The following is a 25,836-nucleotide window of genomic DNA, read 5'->3' as shown; positions in this document are numbered from 1 at the left end:
CATCAGGTTTGGTTGTTTGGTCTACGCTTCTTCACACAATGCAGGGTTAAAACTATAGAACTTGCTCCCAGAGGAGGCAGAGATGGCCACTAACTTGGATGGCTTTAAAAGAGGATTGGACAAATCTATGGAGGACAAAGCTGTCAATGGCAAGTAGCCATGATAGCTATGCCACAGGCCTACTTGAGGGTTTCCCAGAGGCATCTGGGTGGCTACTGTGAGTAAAGGATGCTGTACTAGATGGACCACTGACCTGAACCAGCAAGCTTTTTATATGTTCTTAAGGGAGATGCTGTCACTGATCAGGTCTAGCAGAATCAGAAATGGTCCAGTCCCAAATAATAAACATTGCAGGTTGACACACCCACGTGCGCACACTTCCACACTCTCCAATACTGCTCCCTGAGGTCTTTTGTATCCTGTAGCTGCTGCCTTGCAAAGTGTTTTGATACAGAAGCTCAGGACTTGAAAAGTCTCCATGAGTTGCAGAGAGCTGAAGGGAAGCCCACATGCTCCCAACCACATCCAAGGCAAGGACAGAAGTCAGAGGAGGAGAAGTTATTGCCATGCATACAAACAACAACAACCACTCCAGACCAAACCCCAAGTCAATCAATCCTATACTCAACACATTAAAACACACACATGAAACAGAAGGCAGCCTTCCTTGACTTGTTGAAAGTTCCCCTCCCCTGCTCTTCTGGTTGGGAAATAATATTATTTGCCTGTAAAAGTTTAAATCTCTCCATTGAAGTGGGCTTTCTCCCTGCTGGGTAGCAGAGGCACCCCCAGTCCTTCTTTTGTTCTTCTGTTGTTGCTCTCATGGGGCTAGAACAGACATGTGGGGCTCTGAGCCTGGCTGCCTGCCCCCCCCCCCCGGATGAGCTGAGCTTCCAGAGCTATTATTTGGAGGACCTTCATGGGCAGGGAAATGTGTTCAGCCTCAGGACGGCCACTGGGCTCCCCTACTTAGGAAGGGCTATAAAATGTTTCCTGTTTGGGCTGGGACTCTGCCTAAGGAATAATGGACTTCTTGGCTCTGGTCCGTTTCTCTGTGTCCTTTGGCTCCTGACTCCTGGCTCTTGTCCTTCTGCCTCAGAGCCCCTGGCACAATTCCTAATTCTCAGCTCCTGGCTCCCCTCTGATTGCTGCCTGTGGCTCAGCCCTGACATTTACGATGGTGAAAATTGTGTTTTAATTAGACATAAAGGCTATATGAAGTTTTTTGTTTTTTTTAAAAAGAACATTAACTGCATTCAGCTGCATTTGACTACATTCACTTCCCTTGCCTACACCTCTCCCCAATTTCCAGCTTTCCCTAATCTCACCCATGCTGGAGTTCTTGATTGTAAGCAGGTTGGGTTCTGAGAGTTGTCTTTTGCTTCTGTCCCCCTAGTGAAGCAGCATAAATAACTACCCCAATTTTACTGCCTCAGAACTCACTGCAAACCTCCACTCACTGTATTCCTTGAACATGAAAACACTTCTGGTAAACTGATCCTATAAGCAGTTTTCGCACATGGTTCCCTACAAAACAATTCCTAAATGTTTGTAGTCAAATAACCAAACCTCTGAAACGGTTCTTCCCTCTTAAACATAAACCAAGATAATAACTTTTTATTAGTACCGGAAAAGGCATATTAATGGGCTGACTGCCCTATGTTTGAAACAGCATTCAGTTCTCAGAGAGGGCAAAGCCTTTAAGGTAGGGCATTTAAGGAGTGGATGGTATTCCCCATACGTATGGTTGCAGGTTTTGGTCCCCATTTAGGACCGGTGCACATTCCTGCGTGCTGGGGGGGGGGGTTTGGAATACATGACTCAGGGTTCTTTCCCACACTGATGCTAGACTCCTTTGGTATGTCAATTCATCATGTCACAGATTATGTATGTATGCAGGTGTGTGTAGTGTGCATCTGGGCGTGCATGTTTCCGATGTGTATATGTTTACATATGTGGTGTGCATATATGCATACGTGTGTGTGCATGTGTACTTATGTGCATGTGTATGTAGTATGCACATATGTTGGTATATATATCTATATCTATATATCTATGTGTTGGTGGCCATAAAAATAAGAAATAATAATAATAATAATAACAACAACAACCCCAAAACCTTTGCATATATATTCTGAATGAATTGAGTAATGTAACTTAAACTGAGTGCTTTGTGTGCAGTTAATTCTGAGCTATTTAATTGTTCATGGGATAATTGGCCAAAGGGGGCTCTTGGGCTTTGCCTCGATACTGTATATCCTGGCAGCGTTTTCTCCCCATGTGGAGCTGGGTGTCTCGGTTGGTTACTGAAGTGGCCTCAAACTCCCTTGGCAATCTGATTGTGGAAAAGCCCATGTGGTAACAGCATTCTGTTTTATTTTGCAGCTTTTCCTAAGTGCACAATTATCCTTTGTGGCTCTGTGGTTTCTCCTTATAACTCTTAGAACTAGGGAGTGATAAATCCTTATCACTCCCTAGTTCTTTACAGTTCTGTCCAGTAATAATATAAACAGCCAACAACAACAACAACAACAACAACAACCCATCCAGCCAGCCAGCCAGAAACCCGCTATCAACCTCTCACGCTCCTTGAAGTACCAGCATGCCGCCTGCCAGTACAACTGAACACCAGGAACTTGTTTCTCTACCCCACACATGTAAGGGTACGGCAAGGGGGGCTCCCAGCCAAGCTGAGCCATGCAAGTGGCAAAAAAGATCAAGAATAGGGCATTAACGGTGGGAAGGAAGCATCCAACCCCAGTGTTACCACTGGAGGCAAGAGCTCAGCACCCCCCCCCCCAACCCCAGTATTACCACTGGAGGCAAGAGTCTCATTTTGGCAGGAGTTGTTAGTCACCAAAGATGAGCTGCAAGTACACTCTGATGCCTCTTGTCGCTGTGGCTTTGGGTTTACTTTGGAGTCCACTCGTGTGCCTGCCCGTGGCCAGCATCCTGGCATTCCACAGGCATCACACATGACTTAACTTTTCCTTGTGTTTTTTTCCAATTTTAGTTGCACTATGCATCTGGGGCCACCAGTTCAAGAACACCAAGGTTTGTTTCTGGTCTGACAACCAGGCAGTGGTAAGAATCAAAACCAAGCAGTTGGCCAAATCGGAATGCGTTATCTGGATGCTTCGCCTCTTTGTGTTAGAATGCCTTCAAGGTAACATTTCCTTGATTTCATAGTCTCGGGTGGCGATTTTAGGCATTGAGTGGAATCCTTTAGTCTAACAACTGAAAAGGGCTGAAGCGGCGAATCACCCCTTCTGCGGTAGTGATATCATGGTACCCCATTAGAGGGGTCTTGAGGGGAGTCTCTATCCACAAGTGTACAACAAGTGGGCCATAGAACTGCCCCCAGCTACGCGGGAGGGAACCAGTTGTGTAAATGCACGTTTTGCAGTGGCCCCATATTCCCATTCAACCCTGACTTGCCTCAGATCCCCAGTAGAGGGCTAAGAGGGAAACACACCCAATGCCTATGCCAAGGTTTCCTACATCTGCAATTCAATAAAGTTTTAATCCCAAAAGATGTTGTTGTGTCTCCTGCTTAATCCTTAGGTCTGGCTCTCAGGGCGGTGGGGGGACTGCACCTGGGCACACACACACACACACACACACACACACACATTTGGGAGCAAGCCCCACTGAACTCAAGTAGACATGAATAGGATTGCATTGTTAGCTAATTAATCTAGTGATTAGGTTTTCATATTGATAAACAGGGAACCTACTTTGCTTTCAGGTTAGGTTATGCATGTGTGCATCATAGGCATCACCTGAAAAGTGGCATTGCAACTTAAGGGAGAGAGAAAAGAGGTAATGCCTCTTGTTCGCCATCTGTAGTTTTTATAAACTTGTGTGTGAGAGACACACAAAGATGCATGCACAAATATATATACACCCTCCTTCGTGCTTTGATACTGCTCCAGCTGAAAGCCCCCATCCCTTCAGTAACCATCACTAGGGCCAGAGGGAAAGTAAGCAACAGTCCATTCCATCAGTGCTTACACCCAGCTCCATGACTACAGTAGCTGCATTTGGCAACTAAGAACTGGGACTTGAGTTTGCTTTATTCCTCCTTCCTACCAAGTCCTCATCCTTTTATGTTGTGTCATTTAGATTGTAAAGTCTGAGGGGCAGGGAACGGCCCTGTTTCTGATTTTCATAAGCAGGCTCTAGGCATCCCTTCTGGCTGAAGAGTAAGGTAAACAAAGCTCTAAATAAAAACAATTGGAACAGATGCATTTTGATCTGCTGTTTGTTTAAGCAGGGTGGGTGTGGAATATTTTTTAGCCGAGTAAAAATAAAACAATTATTCTAACCTATTAAGTCAAACACTGCAGCCCTCATTGTTTTAACTTGATGTGTGTGTGTGCAAATTCAACCATCACATCTTAAGATGTTTATAAAAGGATTCAAACAAACCCCCTTTGCTCCCCACCATGCGAGTTTGCCATCCAATCTGTTTTCTCTTAACCTGCGTGGCAGCGACATTACCGCATTTTACGTACAGTTTATCTGTCGCTCTCTGCAGAAATACAGATGGTTTCCGTGAAAATAAACAGTCATTTATTTGAAACATTTTTTTTTTAAAAAAAGGAAGAAAGCAAGGGAGGGGGGGAAGAGTTTATGGAAACCAGTGGCGTAATGCATTCAAATAAATGCCAGAACCGGTTGACGGAGAGCCAAGGTGTTAAATCACCCTGCTTAAGAATTCAGCTGTGGGAAACCGATAGTAAATCCAGACTGACAGAATTTCCAGTGATGGCAAAAAGGCCTTGACATCTAGTCTGGGACACAAAAACTACAGCGGTTCAAACCCATTTTACTTAACACCACCTTGACAGCTGGCGAAATTAAAGAATTTAGTCAAAGTACACCTTAAAATAAATAAAAAGGTTCTTCCTCTAACATGTACTTCCCCTGCCCCAAGGGAAAAGGGGGAGCTGGCGTCCCTGAATGCCAAAGGTGCAACAGCAGTGCTAGCAGGAGGATTTTGAACTTCTGTACCAGTTTATAGGCTACATTTATTTTTAAAAAACAGAATGTATTTGAAAAGTAATTGGGGGGGGGGGGAGAGAACATGCCACCCAAAGGATTTATCAGTTTTTTAAACAAACAAACAAGAATTTTTGCCCCAAACCAGTTGAAAAAGGTTGAAAAGTGGATTATGACATAGGCAAAATAAACACAGCAAATAATATACTGTGGGATGCACATTCATGCTCAGGGGATTATGCCTGAGGCTAGTCCAACTCAGAGCAGACCTGTTAAATTAATGAATGTGGCTAATGCAGGGCCATTAATTTTAACAGGTCTACTCTGAGTAAACCTTGGTTGGAGACAACCCACGTTCTTACTGTTGGGAATAAATAGGAAGGGATGGAGTATCCTTGACTCTCTCTTGCGCCACTCAGTTATAAGAAAGGCCAAAGCTCAGTGGAAGGGCAACTACTTTGCATGCAGAAGGCCTAAGGTTCAATCCCCAGCTACAGCCCCTCCCAAGCAACCATGTAAATTTCCCATAATCCCCCAGAGTGATGCTGAAAGAGCACTGTGGGATGTTAAAATGGCGGCTCCCCCAGAGCCAGCCATCTGATTGGATGAAGGAGGCCCAATGCTATAGGATGCGGTCCTCATATGTGATAAAGACTTTGGGAGTGAATCCTGAGGAACAATCCATACCCGCTGCCTTGCGGTATATCTTCGGGAGAAGAAAAGGCTAAGGAGTAAATCCTACACAAATCTGGAGTGGGATCCCTAAGATGGTTGGATGGTGTTGACTTGTACGCTTCCTTCCGGCAACTTCTGCAGCCCAGCTGGTGCCAAACATATTCCTCTGCTTTCCTTTGGACCACATCAGTGAGACTGAGAGGGGGATCTTGTTGTCTGGGCAGACCAGGACCTCCATACACACTGCCTAGGCTGGCACCTCAGGAAGGTCACTTGGTGCTGCTACCACAGCAAAAATAACGCAGCAGGCAGAAGTTACTAGTCTCTGCAGAGAGAGGTTTACCTTCAGACCCAGAGGCACACTCCATTGTCTCTCAAGACAGACAGATGCCAACACAGTGTTGTAGGCAGTATGCCTCTGCATACAGCTGCTGAGCATCACAAGTGGGGTGGGGGCGACTCAGGTCCTGCTTTTGGACTCCCCACTAGGGCATCCAGTTGGTCATGGCGGGAAGAGGGTTCTGGACTAGATGGGCCATTGGCCTGATCCAGCAAGTGCTTTTTATTTCTTACTTTTGTTCCCATCTTCCTACCACCTGTGTTCTGCAAGGGCACCATTGAAACTGGGGGAGGAAGCCGACAGCCAGGTCCACACACAACACACATTGTAGGAAAGAAAGAAGGTTGGCTGGGGCTGGCTGAGGTTGGTGCGGAAGTGCCCCATTTGCCCAAACAGACCCACCTCCCATGCCAAATGATGGCCAAGTGAAATCTGATGCCAAAACTAGGCTCTTCATGGCTAGACAGGCTCTCAGGAAAAATCAATGCTATTTAGCAGCAAAGGCTTCATACACAAGGGACACCTGTACTTGGGAATCATATAAGGGACCCAAGGAGAGATGCAGCTTTATAGTTTGGGATGGTTTAAGCCAGCAAGCCCCACTCACTGATTGCCCTGAAAAAAGGACAGAGGCACTCTCCACCAGGATAAATTATTTTTGATCAGATTTCAGAACCCACAAAGCCATTTCTGACAGCTGCTGGGGGGACAGGAGGGGTGGCCGCTGTGTCGTTGCAAACCAGCTGCTTCGACTTCTATCACAGGTATTAGCTTTCCTCCAAGCTTCACACACCGAGCGCACACTTTTGCCTTAACCTATGGAAAATACGGGTCACATCTATGAAATGTTGGCTGGGGAAAGAGTGTTTATAACAATTAGGCGCGAGGAGCATTTTTGGTCTTAAAAGGACTGAGTATTATTCCTGGTTTGGGTAATGTGTTTGCAGCTGGGAACAGCTGTCCTCCAGGAACAACTGGGGAGCACATGATCCTCTTGAGGAGGATTTTGGTTTACATCCAGGTGGTATGATCTAAAGGAGTAACTCTTGCAGTTATACAGGACACGGCTGGGGCAGAAGTTGGGTGAGAAATCTCATGCTTTCTTGTCTTTGATGGGGGAAGGACTCTAGGAAAGAGCACAAGGGGGTGTACATGGTTTTCCACCTCCCCATTTCCATCCTCATAACAACCCTGTGAGACTGAGCCACAGCAACTGCCCCAATGTCATACAGAGAGCTTTATGGCTGAGTGGGGATTTGAACCCAGGTTTGCCAGGTCCTAGTCTAGCACTCTAACTATCCTAGTAGGAGAGGCAAAGGATCATTTGTTGCACTGCTGGGGCAGACAGATGATAGCTATAGCTATAGATACAGATACAGATATAGATATAGATATAGATACAGATGTTTATTTTCAGCCACAAAGCAGGTAATGAAGCTCATTAGTGCAGCCAGACCAGGTTTCCTGGAGAACCAGTACATTTTGATTCCACCACTGCCAATCACCAGTTATTTAATGAATGCATTATATTGTTACTTACTAATTTATGTCCCAAGGCGATTTACAAGCATACCATAAAACACCTAAGAGGTTTTAAAAACAATACAACAACAACTGAAGATAAGTTTAACAGAAATAAAAAATGGTCACCCAAGGCAGACTCTTTTTCACCCAGCTGGAAGAGGTTTGCTGAGATATATGTGCCTTAAATTGTTTCCAGAAAGTACAGAGAGTGGGTGCCTCTCAGATCTCAACAGGAATGCTGTTCTACAGAACAAGAGCAGCCACACCAAAGGCAGTGCTCCCCAGTTACTGTGGAGGAGGCTTCGGATATAATGGGGGCTTGAAGGAGAAATTTTCCTGCAAAACACAGTGGGTGACCTACTGCTTATATAAGGGATAAGTATTTATATTTCACTTTTCTATTTCAAAAGACTCAAATGCAGCTTACCAAAACAAACTGTCCAATTAAACAATAAAAGAGAGGCAGTGTGGTGTAGTGGCTAGAGCAGTGCTTTCGAAACTTTTCATATTGGAGACACACTTTTTAGACATGTATCATTTTGTGACACAGTAATTCAGTAATTCAGAGGCAGGTGGCGCTGTGGGTTAAACCACAGAGCCTAGGGCTTGCTGATCAGAAGGTCAGCGGTTCGAATCCCCGCAATGGGATGAGCTCCCGTTGCTCGGTCCCTGCTCCTGCCAACCTAGCAGTTCGAAAGCATGTCAAAGTGCAAGTAGATAAATAGGTACCGCTCCGGCGGGAAGGTAAATGGCGTTTCCGTGTGCTGCTCTGGTTCGCCAGAAGCAGCTTAGTCATGCTGGCCACATGACCCAGAAGCTGTACACCGGCTCCCTCGGCCAATAAAGCAAGGTGAGCGCCGCAACCCCAGAGTCGTCCGCAATTGGACCTAACGGTCAGGGGTCCCTTTACCTTTACCTAATTCAGTTTTACCAGCAAACCAGAGGTTAAACTAACCCCTTTCCATCCCTGGGAGGAGCACAGGGAACATTCACACGACACACTGCCACACTAACGTGTCACAACACACAGTTTGGGAAATTCTGGGTCAGAGTGTCAGACTAGGATGTAGGAGACCAGTCACTGCCTCTCAGTTTAATCTACTTCACAGCGTTGTTGTTGTTTGGAGTAAACAAGGAAGGAGAGAATCTTTTAAGTCACCTTGAGCAACTTGGAGAAAAAAAGTGGGATAAAAATTCAATAAATAATAATCACCACGACGACCACCACCACCACGACAACAACAACAACAACAATAATAATCTTATAGCACTAATTTGAAACTACCATGGTACAAAGGACCTTGGCCTAGTTACTGTCTTTCAGCCTAACCTACCCCACAGGGTTCTTGTGAGGGTAGTATAGAGAAATGGAGAACTCTGTGTGCCATCTGCAGCTCCTTGTAGGAAAAATATGAGATAAAAATGTAAGAAAAATGAATAAAATAAAGCATACACAGCAACAATTCAAATCTCACCTAAGAAAAAATATCTGGTGTTCTGTGGGTGTCTCCATTAAATGAGGCTTTGGGTGCAGAACCAATGCTGACTGATTGATTTGTACATTTACATCCTATTTTTTTTAAAGCGAGTCCCCATAAACCAGCTTACAATAACTTTATGAATACAGATATAATTCAAAACAAAACAAAATCATCAAGCAATAATTTCATAAAAGCAATCTAACCATAATTACAAAAAAACCCACAACCCACCACCCAAACTAAAGCAGTGGTTAGAAAGTAAAACCCAATGCAGCCTTTTTATTAATAATAATATTAAAAAAACAAAAACAAATTAAACTAAACTAAAAGGCTCAGTAATGTAAAATGGTTTTTTAAAAAAACCCTCAGCATAGCACTTTAATTAAAAGCAGATTGGAACGAAAATGTTGTTGAAGCCCAGCTAAAAAATACAATCAATTGCAGTGGGAGGGCAGCAGGGAAGCTCGTGTTTATCCCTTGGGAAGGAGTTCCAAAGATTTGAAGCTACCACTCAGGAGGACCTGTAATGCTGCCCCCCAATGTTTCGGCTTTCAAACGCCGACAACCTGGAAGTGAATGCTTCCATTTTTGAACACGCCTCGGAAGTTGAACGGCTTCCGAAGCGTGTTTCTCCATTTTTAAAATGGATTTTGCCAATCGGCAACTGCGCCTTGGTTGTCGAATGTTTCAGAAATATAACAGTCTCCCGGAATGGATTACGTTTGACAACCAAGGTTCCACTGTAGATTTAAACAGCAGGTCTCCAGGAAGGCTTCCTGCCTGCCAAGCATGTGATTTGTCCCTGAGCTGTGGATCTTTCAAAAGCATCTGACTATAGCCCATGAGACCTGCCCTGATATTACTCATCTTCCCACAATGGTTGTAAGCAAGGTCTGAAAATGCACCAGCCTCCCGATTCTGCAAGGCTGTTCCCTTTGGCCAGCCCTGCTGCCCACCCCACCCCACCAAATACTGGGAGAATTTCACCACCCTAAGAGTGTCCAGCCAAAAGAACACACACAACTGTGCCAACTGTGAACGGGGTAGAAATATATGTGTGGAGCTGTTGTTGCTGTTGTTAATGTACCTTCCTATATAACATCTCAAAGCCCTTTTGCAATAAAATAAAAACATTTACCCAACCATTGCTTACATAAAAGCAACTTAAAGCCATTACATATATATCTAAAAGTCCCACTATGTATACAAAATGAATTTCAAATCCTATGAGATTACAGAAAGGGATAAAAATTCTCCTCTCATAGGAAGCTCTTCAGTAAGCACTGAAAAGTTAAGAGGAGACCATGCTTGTTTGACATGTAATGGAAGATTGCTCCAGAAGGTAGGTGCCTGCATGCCTAAGGAGCACTGTAAGGAACAGACCTCCTGCTAAGTATCAGTAAGCTGACCTCACCTACCATTATATTAACTCTGTATGGCAGTGTTCCCCAACCTTGGGCCTCCAGCTGTTTTTGGACTACAATTCCCATCATCCTTGACCACTGGTCTTGCTAGCGAGGGATGATGGGAGTTGTAGTCCAAAAACAGCTGGAGGCCCAAGGTTGGGGAACACTGCTGTATGGCATGAAAGCATATTTTAGGCATCCTGGCCTCAAGCTTTATAGGAGGTCTGTGTATATCAAACCCAATTCCTTGAGCTTAGTCCAATAGCTGATTTTAAGGTTGTTTAGGAAGCAATGGGATTGTGCCCCGTTGCTCCTTATAGTCCCCAGCCCTTCACCCCACTGCTTCCTTAATCCAAAACAGTTTCAGTATTACCGTGATGCTCCTCCTGGCCCTTGCTGTGTTAGGGCCTTTGGGGGGATTGGGGAAGCAGGATGGAGCAGACCTCCTGCCTGTCCTCTGCAAGCTTTCTCTACCACAGGGGTAGGCAACCTAAGGCCCGGGGGCCGGATGCGGCCCAACTGCCTTCTCAATCCGGCCTGTGGACGGTTCGGTAATCAGCGTGTTTTACATGAGTAGAATGTGTCTTTTTATTTAAAATGCATCTCTGGGTTATTTGTGGGGCATAGGAATCCGTTCATTCCCCCCCCACCCCCAAATATAGTCCGGCCCACCACATGGTCTGAGGGACGGTGGACCGGTCCACGGCTGAAAAAGGTTGCTGACCCCTGCTCTACCACATGCCTCCTTGCCTCCTTTAAATCCTATAGATTTCCATCAGCTTGTAAATTTCAATGTCATGCGTAGTCTGGGCAACCCTGGATTAAAATATTGATTTCTTAATTTTGGGTTTTTTAAAAAGGGGCCGTTTTATACACGGGGGCGTCTTTTACATGGAAAAATATGGTAACAGTCCAACTTTTCAGAAAAAGAATTTGAGAATTTTTTCTTTTCTGCTCTCCCCACTGTTGGAAGAATTCGGCCACTCTTCTGAGAAAATATTCAGTGAAATCCCCTATCCCATACTCTGCCTGCAAACCATGAGAATATCAAGAGCCTGCTTTTGCTCACCTAGTCTAATGATCTAATTATTTTTTAAATTAACTACTTTTCCAATCATTCTTGCTAATTTTTTCAACAGGATACAAAGATAAAACCAACAAGCTATTTTCCAGCTGGTTCCAATGGTCCCTGCCTTGCGTGTTTATTCTGTATTGTCTTCAAACCTATCTTCAGTGTTTGTATTCTGCACTGTTTTTAAAACTGTGGTTTTTGTTTTTTGTTTTTGCAGTTTTATGGTATGCTTGTAAATCACCTTGAGGCACGTGGAAAAGGCAATTTGTAAATTAATAAATAATAATGAAATGAATTCAGAAGAAAAAAACACACTGACTTAAGATAGGCTATCAAAGAGAACACGTCCATATATACTACTGGGAGGGGGATTCATTAAAAAAGAAAAAAGAAAAAAAGGTCAGCTTAGGTGTCAGCACAGAGGACGGGAGAAAAAAATGTCATCCTCTCAATTGTTCCCAAGTAGGGCCCAAAGGAAAGTTACTCCATCCAGATTTCTCAAGACCATGAAGTCAAAGGTTGCCATTTTACAAGTGTAGGATTTGGTCCAAACCTTTAAAAAAGATTGATATAGCCTTATTTGTTTAATGGAAAGCTGGAAGGAGCCCCCGGCTACGTCTCTGCGGCCAGCTTGGTATTTTTATCTTTATGTGTGGGGACGTTCCACTTCATCTTGGAACAGCGGCCACCACTTTTAGCGAAATTGAATGCCCTTTTGGCAACGTCAGGTTTTTAAAGCTGTGTGTGCCACAGGCATTCTTTCTCTCCTCCACCCCCCTGCCCCCACCCATGATCCAACAAGCTACTCAGGAACATCACAGTGGCGCTTGCGTTAGACAGCAGCACTAGAGAATCTGGGCAAGGTCGAAGCACTCCCTGCCCGCCAAGACTGAGAGCAAGAATGTCATTGTTAAAAGCAAGGGTGCCAGTTCTGCCACAGCTCAGTCTCAGGTTCAACCCACAGCATCTCTCCCTACTACAGGGGTGGGGAACCTCAGGCCAGAGGCCAAATTCAGCCCACCAGACCTCTCTATTCATAGCAATTCTCAGGCCCGTACCAACTCTCCCTTGGCTTCCGCCTTCACTGGCCCTGCTTTGCACCCCAAGCTTTTTCTGCCTGGCTGAAATGTGGCCTTGAAGTCTGGGTCTCAACTCTCTTGCCCAATCATACCACACCCTCTCACAGGCCATGGCTCTCGCCAACTCTCGCCAAACCATCGGGTGGCTTTTTGCCCAGTTGGAATGTATCCTTCAGCTCAGATTAATGCCACTTGCTAGCCTGGATGGGGAATAGTGAGTGAGTAATAAAACTAGCATAGAGGTAGACATTTACCCTCATTGCTGGGCCCCTTTTCCCCATCTACCACTGGCATGTGGGCTATGTATGGGGGGAAAGCAAGTAGCTCAGTACTGCTACACCAGAGCTTTCCAAACTTTTCAAGTTGGTGACACACTTTCTGGACATGCATCATTTTGCATCATAGTAATTGTGATTTCCTCGCAAACCAGAAGTTAAACTAACCCCTTTCCAGCCCCAGGAGGAGGGTGGCGAGCGTTTGTGCAACACACCTACACACTGCAACCAATACACTAAAATGTCGTGGCGCAAAGTTTGGAAAGCTCTGGTCTACTCTGACTAGCAGCAACTCTCCAGGGGAGGGTCCCTCCCAACCCACCCTGGAGATGCCACTGGGGATAGAACCTGGGACCTTCTGAACGCAAGGCAGATGCTCTGCCACTGAGCCACAGAATTCCCTCTTCCTCCTTCCCCGGCTCTCGTTTTTTGCCAGACGCACCGCTGAGCACACAATAGGTTAACTATACAGAAGATAAAGTACGCCGCTTCGTTATTTTTCATTACCATAAGAAAACATCCATTACATTTCCTATTTTATGAACGCACATCGGGGGAATCCATTACGACAAGAGCAATTGCATTCAGTTCTCTCTCCCAGCAAGCTGGGGTGCGGGGGGGGGGGCGGAGAGGAGATAATGCAAAGGAGAGAAAGGAAAAGACAACAAGAAGAAGAAGGAGAAGAAGTGGCTGGCATTAAGGGGGTGGCGGTGAAGCAAGCTCTGAGAAAGAACAACAAAAAGAAGATTATTATTTTTAAAAAAACAACAACCCCTAACAGATCTGCATAGGCATCTCCTGATTTATCCAGCTTGACTTCAACTAATTAAACATCTGCCTCAACAATTTCCTCCGCAGATTTATCATCCCTATTCGGTGACAATGACTGTTTGTTACTGGCTCCCCGCCCCTCCTCCCCAAAATCTTGCTAACATTCACAGAAAAAAAAAACTTCTTCCAGTTTCTTCTTTGGGTACGTGACAGGAAAATGATACAGTATTCCCATTAACCCCCTGCCGCTGTCCTTTGTGAAAGTGTTGCTGTCCTACCAACTGAAGGATATTTTTTTTAAAGCGTGTATATTTTTTTTTTAGAAGTCCTTTATTAAATAAATGGAGACAATTGCAATGCTATGCAATTGCGATTGCAGCCCTGGCCCATCCTTCAAAATGTTTGCAATTGCCTTTAAAGCCTTAAAGTTGCCTGAGCCACGGTTGTTTTAGGGGACACTTCCACTCATGCATATATGCTGCCCCCACCCCACGGTTCTCTTACATCTGTGGTTTCAAAACGATGGCAGCATACGCACCATACATTTAAAGCACATGGCTTCCCCAAAAGAATCCTGGGAACTGTAGTTCTGCCCCAGTAACAATTCCCAGAACCTTTAACAAACTACAATTCCCAGAATTCTTTGGGCAGGGGTTTGTGTTCGTGATGGTTGTCCCCTGAAACATGCAGACCCAGCAGATCCTTCAACGGGCCTGATCAGCACTTTCTGAGTATGCATGTACCTGAGAAACACATCCCTAGAATCCTCTGCAACTCACAAGGGTTCTATAAGACAGGTGTGTGGGGAAAAGGGTTCCCTTTCTGCTATGTTACCTCCCCTTTACTGTTCCAACAAAAAATGATAATCTTTCTTTTGCCTGATTTTTCACGCTTTTGAAAGGGGGTGAGGAAATCCGATGTTTTACTGTCAACTGATCAAATTTTACTATGCGATCACAAACCCATTAAATACAAACACCAGTAAAAAACGAAGTACCAAGGCAAGCAAAACCATAAGGAAAAATACAGTAGAGGAAAGTATCTTGAACACACTCAACTTCCAAAGGAACAACAGAAAAGGAAAGGGCTTAACCTGCTTTGTGTGGATATCAGATTGGCCTCTCCAGAAGGTGGCGTTTTGAAATGGGAGATTTGTGGATTTAAAGAGAGGTGTGTGCATGTGTGTGTGAGAGTACATATTTAAGCCTTGGAACAGACTCTTCTGCAGTATTTTGTGCCAGAGAATTGTTTTCTGGTGTGGATGATTGTATGAAGGACCCCATTCAGGAAAAGATGACAGCTAGCCTAGGGCTCTGCTCTTCAACCTTGGGTACTCAGATGTTGCTGAACTACAACTCCCATCATCCCCAGCCAGGTTAGCTGTGGACAATGGGAAATATAGCTCAACATCACCTGGGATCCAAGGTTGAAGAACCCTGGTCTAGGGCAGGAAACCGATGGCCCTTCGGATGTTGCTATACCTCTGGTCATGCTGGCTGGAGCTGATGGGAATTAGATGCCTCCAAATACCCGGACAGCCACAGATTCCCAATTTCTGCTCTTTTTTCTGGTCCTATGAACATGAGCAGAGCTTGAGCATTATTATTTTTTGTGGGTCCTTGCCGGCGGCATCAGGAGCCAGCCTCGTATGCCCTCTTGCCTCTGAACTCAGGGCACGTCTTTATAAAGGAAGTCTGAGAGGGCCTCCACTTAGTCTCAATTCTCAGCCCATTCAAACACATTTGGGCAGTGGTGGTGTGTTGATAAATGGTGGATTTGAGAAAGATCCATTCCAATAGAATTAAAATGATTTTCCATCACACACACAGCATTTCCCATGGAAAAAAGGTCATTATCCATTTGCACGCCCATTTATTGACTCCCTTGGCTCTCCACCCCCCACCCCCCCGTAAATCATAAATTGCAAAGCAAAGACTTACTCAGGGGCAGTCATTTCCAGCAAATGCAACTTGTAATAAATTTGTTTGCAGCATTCTTCCTTTCTCTTTCTCTCCTGCTAATGTATTCCACCCAACATGAGACCTAACAAGCAGACATTTTCAGAGACGGGGGTGGTGGGTGGGGACAGAGTCAAAGGTTCCTAGGCCCATGCCTTGGGGATGTAACCAATGTTCGTCCTACTCAGAATATATCCATTGAAATTAATGAACAAACTAAGGTCCATTAATTTCCATGGGGCCAATTCTGAGTAGAACTTAGTTGGGATAAACTTTGGAGCATTTGCAGCTGGCAGGCTTCCTGAATGATATCTTCCCATGTTCCCATCTTGCTGCATTATCTCAGAAGCCTGTTGGTGCCTCCTGGCATTTGCAGGCTAAATATTCTCTTTGCCTATGCAAAAGTGCTTGCTGACTTGCCTGTTTGTCCATCACCTTCTTGCATATCTGCTTCCTACTTAGTGTCGAACCTTTCCCTTCCACTTACCTCACCTGCCAGCATACTTGCCCAAGCTTCCCTTCTCGGCTTAGACCCTGCTCACCTGATGTGTGTGCAGCAGATTCGGAGCGTGAGAAAGTCCTGTGAGCAGTGGCGGAGCATATGCCTGAACTGCCCAGGGCGGGCGCACTCCCAAGGGGGGCGGGGAGGGTGCCCTCCCAGGTGCAGGATAGCCGCTTGGGTGCACGGAGAGCTGTCCATGCCCTGCAGCCGGGGGCGGAGCGAGCTGCCAATGGAGGACATTTGGCACACCACCCGCCCATGACTCCCAAGCCTCCCCCAAGCTGTCAAAATGAAGGGGGAAGAGGGGAGTGCTGCTGGCAAAGTGGGGCGGCTACTCCCCTTACCCCAATGGCTCGGGGTAGGCTTGGGAGTTGCGGGCAGGCGGTGCGCTAAATGTCACCCCCTCAGCGAAGACACCCAGGGCGGTCTGCCCCCACCGCACCCCCCTTCCTCCGCCCCTGCCTGTGAGTGAACCCATCCCACACAATCTCTTAAAGCTTGGCTAGTATGCCATAACAACTATTGGGACATCTTCTGGGCCTCTTGCTTTGCTCAGGCACCTTGGAATCCTGACCTCAGGACTGTGCTAAGCCTGTGTCACTATTAGCCTGAATAAATATCTCTTCCTTACTTAGGAGTAAGTCGGTATCATAGTGTGTTTGGGGTGAGAGCTGAAACCCTGGACAAGAACATCACTCCTCTCAAAAGGGAGGATATAGCAAAACCTATTGGGTCACATCCAGCTAAGTTCTACTCAGGGTTGACCCACTAAAATTAACAGATTTAAGTTAGTTGCCTCCATTATTTTTCAGTGGGTCTACTCTGAGTTGGACTAGCACTGGATACAAGCCTTTGTCGCAGGTACCACTTGTGCATTTCTACTAAGGAAACTTGTATGGAGTAGAATCCCAAGGTTCCATTTGTCACTACAGACTCTATCTGTCACTGCTAACCTCATGCTTGAGGAGGTTGGTAAAGGTTGGTAGTGACAAGGTCCGTAACGGCATTTTTATACAGAAAGTCAAAAAAGGAGAGGGAAGGAGGGAGGGAGGGAGAGAGGCTGGGAAGGTCAGTGATTCCCAAAGGTGACTTTGAAAGAGAGAGGAATAAATATATTAACGCTTACAAGTCACAACTGCCGTCCACATATATATCAAACTTGAAACACGCAAAGCTGGCAAAATCCAGGTGTCCTGGTCATGTAAAAGTTCTACAGAGTTATCCATCAAGAGACTAGAAATTGGGTAGGGGGGTAGTTGGCCTGTCCAATCAGGATCTCATGGTAAATGGCTTGATGATTTGCAGCAGCAGATCAGCAAATAGTTAATTGTTTAACTGTAATAACAACTCAAAAGCTTTCACTCTACCCCAGCCTACTAAGTCAAGTTATTTTGATTGCTACAGAATCATAGAACTGTAATAATAATAATAATAATAATAATAATAATAATAATAATAATATTTATTTATACCCCACCCTCCCCAGCCAGGGCCGGGCTCAGGGCGGCTAACACCAAATATAAATTACAATAAAACGTAATGGGGGGGGGGAGAAAAAAAGAGTTAATTAAAATAGGGCTTAGAATAGGGCTTAAAATGCAGCCTTATTTTAGAAGTAGCCCATAAATCAAGACCATAAAGGGAGGAAACATCAGATATTCACCCGAGCTAGCTATCCATGTTGGTCCTACATGGGCCAGCAAAAAAGCCAAGGGAAAATTTATATACCAAATCCCATATAAGGGGTCAGAGTGAGACCAAGCTGAAGGCCAGGCGAAACAGGCCCTGCTGAAAGATGTCAAATCCCGCAGGGCCCTGGTCCCTTGTGACAGAGCGTTCCACCAAGTCGGTGCTGTAGAGCAGAAAGGGACCCTCAGGGCCATCTAATACAACCCCCTGCAATGCAAGAATCTCAACATGCTGGTTCATAGTAATACAGCTGTAATTTTACTGTTATACACACAGCTCATCCCAATTTATTGTTTGTGGTGTGCAAAAGGTAACTGACTCTGCCTCCCCCCCCCCAAAAACCCACAATTTTTGAATCAAACTCCACCCCTTCCAGCCAACAATCTGCAGTTCAGTCTAGACAAGACTAAGGAATTGACAAATCTGTCAATTCTGGTTCTCTAAGCATCTCATTTTACCACTTTTAAATTCAGTTTTCTACCTTTCTGCAAGAATTTTCAATTAAAAAAAAGATTCAAATGAAAAATTCACCATCATTTTTGTGCAAATCTTTCCTAAAGATTTGAACAAAATAAAACTATGTGGCCAGACTTGAAATTAGGTATACAGTTCCAGTCTTGAAAAAGAGAGAGGTTATTTTAGAAATGGAAAAAGGAGGGCCAAAATTATCAGGGGAGGAGCTGCAGAACATTCCCTATAAAAAAGTCTTAAATGTTTGGGGCTTTCATTTATTTATTTGGCTGTGGATTAAAAATATTTATAGCCTGCTCATATGCACAGAAAAAGTCATTGTACCCAATGTTAGTCCTACTTAGAGCAGACCCACTGAAATGGGTGGGCATGACTAACATAGATACTGTACATTACTTTCAATGGGTCTATTATGAATATAACTTGGTTGGACCTGAAGTGTCATAAGGAAGAACACGATGGAAGTGCATAAAGTTATGCATTGCATGAAGAAAGCAGAGAAAGCTGTTCCTCCCTGCCCTCCTTCTTCCATAATAACTAGAACTCAAGGTCATCCAATGAAACTGACTGGCAGGGAATTCAGGACAAACAAAAGAAAGGACTTCTTCACACAGCATGTGATTAATTGATGAAATGCTCTGCAAAAAGATGCAGAGATGTTCACTTAGCTTGGACAGCTTTAAAAAGGGGTTTCAGCAAATTCAGAGGAGGCTAGTCATATAAACAGGTTGCTAGCCATGATAGCTTTATGAGACCACTACAATCAGAATGCCTCTGAATACTAGGTCGCTGCAATCAACAGAAGGGCCCTGTCTGCACTACGAAGGAGTATCATATCACTTTAAATAGTCCTGTCTTCCCCCACAGAATCCAGGAAATGCAGTTTGTTAAGGGTGCTTAGAGCTGTTAGGAGACCCCCTATTCCTCTCAGAGACCTACAATTCCCAGTCTCCTGGGAGGAGGGACTGAGTGTTAAACCACTCAGTTCCCAAACTGCATTTCTTTGAGGGGATTACAGGGTCTCCAAACAACTCCAAACAAATAGGGTAATTCATATGTATATATGTATCAACTGAGAGCTCTAGGAGTACGGTAAAGGTACAGTTTATATAACCTTCTATTAAAAGGTGTGGGCACAGAGTGCAATGCTGGTGTGGGCAGTTAATCAGGATAGACAAGAGATTCAGATGATGCCAACTGTTTATGAACGCCTGGGGCTATACTGCTCAGATTCTACACTATGTGTCTGGGAAAGCTGGCTAGGGACACAACTAGAGGCAAAAGTGTACTGTGTGGCTAGGAGTGCCTTTGATCAAGTTTGGGCGGTTCGCCTGCTACGTCCATTCCTGGACACGAATAACCTGACCATTGCAGCCCATGAGTTGGTAACCTTGAGGCTGGATTACTGCAAGGGGCTCTATGTGGAGCTGCCCTTGGGCCTGGTGTGGAAGCTCCAGCTGGTGTAGAAGGCAGCAGCCAGACTGCTGGAGGGGGCATATGGCCGAAAACATGGGACACCATAATGAAAACAGCTGCACTGGCTGCCATCGAGTCCTGAGCCAGGTTCAAGGGCCTTCTGTTAATTTATAATGCCCTGAATCCCAGGGACCACCCAAACCCTTATGTCTCAGCTCAGTTGCTGAAGGACTGCTGTTGGTGGGGCTTATTTGACATCAAAACAAAACAGAGTCTTTAGTGTCATCAGCCCAGATTCAGTAGGAAGCTTGTTTCAACCTGTTGAAAACTTTCCTGTAATGCCAAGCTTACACAGGCAATTAAGAATACATATTTCCATAATAGTTGATGGCCTCTCATTTTAATTTGTGTGTGTATAATTTATTTTATTGAATTTATATACTGCCCTTCTGAAAATTGCAGGGCAGTTTACAGCATAAAAATACAAAATGAGAACGCAAAATACAACAAGCCAAACATGCAAAAAACCAGTAACCCCCTACCACAAAGACATTTAAAAGGCCATATATTCTTTAAGCAGCCAAAAAACTGGTTATAGAAAAATGTTTTGCCCAGTGCCTAAAGATATGTAATGAAGGCACCAGGCAAACCTTGCTAGTTAGAGCATTCCACAAATGGGAAGCCACCTTCAATTTTTTATGATATAGTGATATATAAATATTTTTATAATTACTGTACATATGAACTCACCTGGACCCTGCAATCTTAGTCTTAGGCCCTTCTTCATGTGTCCTCTCCATGAGAAGCCTGGAGGGTGGCAACACGAGAATGGGCCTTTTGTGTGGTGGCTCCCAGTTTGTGGCATGCTCTCCCCAGAGAGGGTTGCTTGGTGCCTTCATTATATATATTTCGGTGCAAGATGAAAACGTTTCTCTATTACCAGGCCTTTGGCTGATTGAACATTCTATGGCTTTTTAAATATGTTTGTGAGTTGGGGGTTATTAGTTTGTTCTTGTTTCATTATTTATTTTGTGTTCTATTTTTCTATTTTTATGTTGTGAACCACCCTGTGATCTTTGGATGAAGGATGGTATACAAATTTAATTACAACAACAACAACAACAACAACAACAACAACAACAACAACAACAACAACAACTATTTAGTAGTAAAGTGACCTTTGCAGGGTTTGTGAGGCAATGGCCTGGTTCAGATTCAAGGCTTCACAAACCTCAAAGCAACAAATGCTGGGGCTGAGCGTTCTGTTCTGTTCTGTTGAGCACTGGCTTCTACGGAAAGATCCTGGCTCAGATTAAGCAAACCTTGGCTTAACTCTCCTGGTTTTTTTAATTGACGTGAAGCCAGATCACCCAAGTTCAGATGAAGCAAAGTTTTCCTGAGAATTTACTTCTGAGATTGCTTTACTCCATATGTGCCCACTAGACCGCTTTGAACTGCAGAACCAGCACTGTTACAGGTGCTCCATAATATTTGTTCTGCGTTTATAAGAAGCTGATCTTTCAGCGTGGCAGCACCCACAATTTGGAACTTCCTGCCTACTGACATCAGGTAGGAGCATTTGTTGTACTCTTCTTGGCACCTGCTCAAAAGATTTTTGTTTTCGATCAGCCCACCCAAAGATGTAGAATGTTGATGTGTGTTTTAATCTGTTTTTAGTTTTAAATAGTTGTTTTTGACTGTAAAATGTCGTTGTTTTATTCTTCCTGTAAACCGTCTTGCGTTTTTGTTGTTTTTTAAAAAAATATACAATCAAGCAGTGTATAAATCTTACGAAATAAATAAATAAATTTGTAAAATAAAATAGCATCAACTAGTGATTTCATGCCGATGCTGGTACCCGACAGGAGGCAGGAAGAGGCTTGGGTGGGTGGGGGGAGAGGGGGGCTCTGTCAGCCCTGATGTCCATTTGTGTGAACGATCTTCTGAAGCGGGCCGGTATAAAGACAGGCATAATATTTTGAGTGCAGCAGATGCTGTCTGAAAGCAGTCTCATTGCATTTCAATACAAAATGCACCTTCCCCCGCCCCTTCTGTCCAGTGCAAGATGTGAAAAACCAATTTTGCAGCCTATCACTGCAGTTCAGTTAGAACCGCGGAAAAGCTGGGACTATTGAAAGAGGCAACAGGCTAGCACTAACACCAACCTTCCCAAACCCCAGAGCAGCCACGCAAAGGCTGTATGTATAATATGTATGTATATTGTAATGGTGAAGGATACACGCACAGAAAATTATGGATATTGCCACTTTAATTATCACATGAGGTAGATATCCCCTCAAAACATGACGGGAGGTAGAGACTAGAGTCTCACTTGATAGTTTGTGCTTATACATATCTGTATCTATATCTATAAGGCAACCTGCAAAACCAGGATCACACCATGGACCCACTGTGACCACTGTCAAAATATTATGCCTTTCTTTGCCAACTGGGGCAGGGAGTTGGGACTTTCAAACTCCAGAATGGCATCGGGGGGGGGGCATTCTCGTTAAGTTGACTGGCTCCAGAAGTGCCTAACAAGAAGGGAAACGGCACTGCTCCTAATCCATTAGGCAAGCGGGCAACTTAATTATTCGGCTAAGCAGATGCTGTAACTGTTCCCACTACCCACGTGAGAAGAGAAAAGTTTGACCCCCAGGAAACAGATAAAAGTCACCCGGAAAACAAGACAAAACAAAAAAAGTGAACAAAAGAGGTGGGTAGTGTGAGGGAAGGTGCTGGGGGGGGCTTATTGGGGGGAGGGGGGAAGCAGAACACCATTCATCGCGGCTAACGACTTGTTCATTATGAGTGATGATGGATAAAGACTTCTCACGCTGAGATGAAATCAAGATTTATATGCATTGTTTCCTCTCTCAACTTGTGGGAAGATCATCATCATCTAATTCTATCTCTGCGGCCAGCGATGGGCATCCGGAGAGCCGGTTATCAAACGGCGCAGTCAGCTGGCAAAAGCCGGGACGTGCGGCTGGCACATCTGGACCGCGGCGCCAACAGCCGAGGGTGAACGATGACGTCTGGCGTGGGGCCAAATTGCTTGCAGACGCTAGCAGGTTCTCATCTACAACTGTACCCTACCAGCATCGCATTCTCTCTCTCTCTCTTTCTTTCTCTCTCTCTCCCTCTTTTTTTTTTTTTTTTACGAGAATCAGATTTTCATTGCTTCATTCAATTGCTCTACACTGCCATTTTTTACAGCTCTTATCGTTCCCCTGGAATATGGCCTTGAGACAGCTCATCCGTGTCCTTCGCTGTGTTATCTCTTCTAACTTTTATTAAAACTTCAGCTTTCATCTGAAGATAGCTAATTAAATCCGTGACAGATTATAGACTCGTTTGAAGAAGGGGGGGGGGGGAGAGAGAGAGAGAGAGAGAAAGAGAAATGGTGCTCAACTACTTTTTCTAAACAGAACGCTGGGCGGGGAATTATGTTCTCTTTCCAATGCAGTTAAAACTAAAAGGGGGGGGGGCGAAGTGGGGCAAGGGAAGAATAAGGAGTGTTTCATTCATTTAACCAAGACAAGATGCTTATCTCCTACCAAGTCTATAGATAGGTTTATATTAAAGTTCTTTGTGGCGTGACAAGACCCTGTGCCATTTCTCACCATAATTATTTCTTGATGTTGAGAAAGATTCTCTCAGCGTTAGGGCTGTAAGGGCATGCCTGCTAACACTGGACGGAAAAGCACAGGCCTGCAGGCACCAACCTGGTTGCTCCACAATTTAAAATAGGGAGACTCTAAGCTTCTGTGTACTTTTAAACACTAAGGACATCTAAGGAAGTTTTTGCAAAGAAGCATACTTTTAAAACTCTAAAGTTAGGGAGTACAAGTATAGGAAACTGCCTTAGAGAGTGTTAGACCACTGTTCCAACTAGCTCAATATTGTCTGTGCTGACTATAGGGACACGGGTGGCGCTGTGGTCTAACTCACTGAGCCTTTTGGGCTTGCTGATCGGAAGGTCGGCGGTTCGAATCTGTGCGGCGTGGTGAGCTCCTGTTGCTCCGTCCCAGCTCCTGCCAACCTAGCAGTTCAAAAGCATGCCAGTGCAAGTAAATAAATAGGTACCACTGCAGTGGGAAGGTAAACGGCATTTCCGTGCACTCTGGCTTCCATCACGGTGTCCCATTGCACCAGAAGCAGTTTAGTCATGCTGGTCACATGACCCGGAAAGTTGTCGGTGGACAAATGCTAGCTCCCTCGGCCTGAAAGCAAGATGAGCGCTGCACCCCATAATCACCTTTGACTGCACTCTACCATCCAGGGGTCCTTTACCTTTTTACCTACTCTGACTCTCCAGGATTTCAGACAGGGTGTCTCTCCCAGCTCTACCTGGAGATGCTGGGGAATGAACCTAGGACTTTCTGGACATGAAGCTTTGCATCAGAAGGAAGCTTTAAAGCAAAACCACCACCAGCTTTGCAGCCCAATCCTATGCTTATTTATAAAGGAGTCTGTACTCCCTGCCTCCCAGAAACAACATCATGGCAAGGTGGAAAATTATCTGGCCCATCTACTAGACAGAAAAGGAGCAGCTGCTCCAACATTTTTCGCTCTCCATTCCTTTTTGATTTTGAATTAGACTGTGAGTCTACAGGCAGGGACTGTGCTATTATTTCAATATATGTACAGTGCTCAGAAAATGTAAGGTGCTTTGTAAACAGTAACAGTAGTAAGAATAAAAATAAAAATAAGAATATTGAAGCACTTGGAGTAGTAACAATAACAATAATAATAACAATAACTACAACAATGTCAGCCAAGTTCAGTAGCTACTAAGGATTATAGCTTTACATAGGAACACAGGGAGCTGCTTTATCCGGAGTCATACCATTGGTCCATTTGGCTTACTATTGTCTAAACTGACTGGCAGTGGCTGTCCAAGCTTGGGGCAGGTGACATTCTCAGCCTGGTTTGGAGATGCTGGGGGTTGAACTTGGAACCAGTTGCATGCAAGGCTGATGTTCTACCACCGAGCTACGGCCCCTTCCCCAAGTAGATGCACAAAGGATCACAGCCTTCACTTTCCCAGTGCATTGCATCTGAGGGGTGGCAAATCAATGTGAAAAATGGAAGAGTGATATGTAAAAACCCAGGTGCTTTGATTCACATGGCACGTTTGTTCAATTTACGAAAGTCAGAAATAAAAGATGGTTCCTAGCATTGCTTATGAGAACACCTGAAGACAAGTGACTGTAAACCCCTTTATTCAGAACGAGTGGTAGGCTCCAGCCCCTACGTGCATCTTTAAGAAACATGAAACATGCACAAACACTTAAGTCTTCCTAAATGCTCAAAATTCTGCACTATCTGCCCCAGCTTCTTCCTGCTCACTAAACCCTGTTGCCTCTTCCACCACACCTCCTCCCAAGCCTCTCCCTCTTCTCCCTCTGAACATGCATAATCATCCCAACACCACTCCCCTGTCTCTGAGCCTTCTTCCCCTGGAGGTTCCCTTGGGGGTTCCCCACCTGGTGCCTCCCCACCCCCACTCCTCTGCATCCAGCCAGTCCATGACACAAGGGATGGAGCGACTCCTCTATGAAAATAGGCTGCAGCCACTGGCCTGATCCAGCAGGCTCTTCTTATTTAACACAGGACTTGTCATAGGCTGAGGTTCTTTGAAACCAGGAATAAGCTTGGAGGGGAGGGCAAGGGGGGTGAGTTAGGCACTTCACTTGGGCCTCGCTGAAGCTCATCCACATAGTACCAAACCATGGTTTAGTGTCAGGTGAGTACTGAGCTGCTGGATGCTCCCACTTTAAAGAGGAGAAAAGCAGCACTTCAGCCAGCCTTCAGGTCCAGTGATATTAATGCAACACGCTTGCAAACGATTTTCATGAGATTTGGTGTACACGCCATTTGAAAAGACAATGGCATATTTGACAGCACTGGAATGCACCTATTTCTCTGTTATTAAGTACTACTGCATTGGGCAGAGACATATCTATAGATTTACAGTTTCAATTCATATCTTTCTCTGACACTAATTTAAAAAAGTGTACATAAACCGTGAGAAGTGAAGGCTCGTTCACATTCCCAGCTTGTTGCAGTCAGAGAATGCTGGCCTGCGGTCTTTACTCCGACAAGGCCGTTTACTACAAAGTGGGTGATAATAATCACAAGACCAGGAACCGGGCCTTTGCTATGGA

At 44.8% G+C, this 25,836-nt stretch overlaps 1 protein-coding gene across 14 annotated transcripts in view; it reads right to left on the bottom strand.

The window, feature by feature from the left end:
* The window catches only part of MAPKAP1 (MAPK associated protein 1), a 183,723-nt gene that overhangs the window by 67,654 nt on the left and 90,233 nt on the right, over positions 1 to 25,836 (bottom strand). The window lies entirely within an intron of this gene.

Source organism: Podarcis muralis, chromosome Z, assembly GCF_964188315.1.
Source record: "Podarcis muralis chromosome Z, rPodMur119.hap1.1, whole genome shotgun sequence".
Taxonomy (NCBI): Eukaryota; Metazoa; Chordata; class Lepidosauria; order Squamata; family Lacertidae; genus Podarcis; species Podarcis muralis.
The sequence above is the reverse complement of the archived record's forward strand: the minus strand, read 5'-3'. Positions and strand labels throughout refer to the sequence as shown.